The following is a 2,272-nucleotide window of genomic DNA, read 5'->3' on the forward strand; positions in this document are numbered from 1 at the left end:
CAGAGCAGCTAAGTGACCTGCTGTGGGTTGCACAGCCTGATTCCAAGCCCAGTACTATACCCAAAGCTGTTACCACGCCCAAAATTAAACAGCAATAGCTGCCCAAAGGCCTCTTAGTTTGAGGACCAAGTAAGACAGTAAATGAGAAAGCCCTTTGACAAATGTGGCATGCTGCACAAACATGAGATGTTATTACCCAGGATCTTTTGATATATGTAAATAGATCTTGTACCAGGTCAGTTAATTTTCCAACTGCTCTATCTGAGCTTTCAGATGGCAGCACCTCTGTCCAACCCAGGAAAGGACTCCTGTGCAGGCTGAGCAGCCCTGGAAAGCCTCATGCCTGGCTTCTCCCACCCCTCAGCTAATCTCCAAGTGATTAATAAGGGCTCTCACTATGTTGTGCCTCCCAGCTGACAGATACTAGGCTATCAAAGCATTCGTATCACCTCCTTGATGCCTGAGGAGGAATATAGTTTCATGTGTGAGAGTGCCCCAACCCGCGGGACTCAGTTATTCGAGGGGTTCCAAGGAGGACCCAGCCTGAAAGAGAAACGGGCGAGAGAGAGGAGCGAGACCAAGCAGATTCTTGTCAAGGTCTTAGTTTATTGCTACACAAGCCTCTCTATAAAGGGTGAGGCAAACAAGGGAGTTCAAAGGAGACATAAAAAAAAGGAAGGGCGGGAGTGTAGAGCACACAGGGCAGGCGGCCGCAAGTCTGCAGTTGGAATGTCCGGTGCTGGAGCAGACAAGGGTGGGCCATCTGGTGTGTGTCAGGGTAAGATAAGGTTGAGGTGACGTGGCTTTAGCCCTGCTGGGCAGGCAATATGGCCTTGGTTTTGTCAGGCTGATTATGCCCGGTTCCCAACATGAGAGAAGCCAGGAATATCTCCTCTCACAACTGTGCAGCAAACGAGATCAGATCTCCCAATCTGATTTTCAGCCCTCCTGTCTTTCCAAGTGAAGTGGATGGTCCATTTCACATTGTCTCAAGTCTTTGCACATTGCATGCCAACATTGCGACACAGGGCGCGGCTGTGGGTCTTAGTAGACAAAGCCCCCACCCAGAACCCTGCCCTCAGAGCTCCTTGGTCACCCTGCACAACGCAGGTCCAGGCCGGGCTCCACACTGCAAGGCGATCAACCCTGACCCTCCAGTGTGGCCGTCCTCACACGCTCCCACATCCACCTAGAAGGACTGGAGATGAGAGATTCCGGAAGCTCCCTGCCTCATCTGCCTCCCTCCCCAGAGCGACAGAGCAACTGTAACTGATTAGGCAGGATGCAGCCTCGTTCCCAGTCCCCACCCTCTCTGGGAAAGCAGGGATGTCTGGCACCTCATCCAAGGCCTTTCCCCTGTGATCTCATTACTAAGGAGCTGCTCCTCTACCGCCCACCTCCATCACCTCATCTACATATGGGGGAGATGAGTATGTCTTCTTTGCTGCTCCTTCCCTGAGTCCACCCCAGGAGCTCCCTGAACAGATCACCAATCACTTCTCATTACACCTGCAGCAGCCGTCAGATACTGCTGAACAGAGACAGGCGCCTCCCCTGCTGCTGCCAGGCTCCAGTGCACATGTGCACACACACGTGCACACACATTGTACAGGCACACTCACATGGACACACAAGCATGCACACCCATGTGCACAAACTTTGTTCAGAGGTGGGAATTCTGCCCATTTTAGCCTCTAATATTGCAATCAGAGAGTGATAGAACAATGAAAGATGAAGGTGGATGAAGGAAGATCTATTTATTCCCTTACTTGTTACATAACCATTCAGGGCTCTTTTTTTATCCGTACAAACACACCACCACACCATCAACAATCATCAAGTAGATGTCATGTATGCAGTGCTGCCCTATTCAAGGCGGTGCTGAGTATGTGAGGAGGATTCTCTCTAAAGCACAGCTCTGAGGAAGTCTGTCTCCTTCGCACTTTTACACACACAGGGTGAGGAGCCTGCAGGAGGCTCCGTGCGTTGGGTGAAGCCACACGATGAGTGAGGAGACCGAGTGTGTAGCCAGGGGAGTGAGAGCGCAGAGTTCACCACTTCACCACCATGCTGGTGTGCACAATCGATGAAAGGGTGGCTGCCAGCAGCAGGACAGAAAAAAAGTAAAGCATGTAACTTGTGGTTTTATCTCTGGCTTACTTCCAAAAGGAATTGTTTTTGTTGTTCTAAAAAGCTTTATACCGAGAAAAAAAAAAGAAAGAAAGAAAGCTTTATACCTCTATAAAAACAAAAGGCTACTGCTGTCAAGCAC

Source organism: Tenrec ecaudatus, unplaced genomic scaffold (genome assembly GCF_050624435.1).
Source record: "Tenrec ecaudatus isolate mTenEca1 unplaced genomic scaffold, mTenEca1.hap1 Scaffold_196, whole genome shotgun sequence".
NCBI lineage: Eukaryota > Metazoa > Chordata > Mammalia > Afrosoricida > Tenrecidae > Tenrec > Tenrec ecaudatus.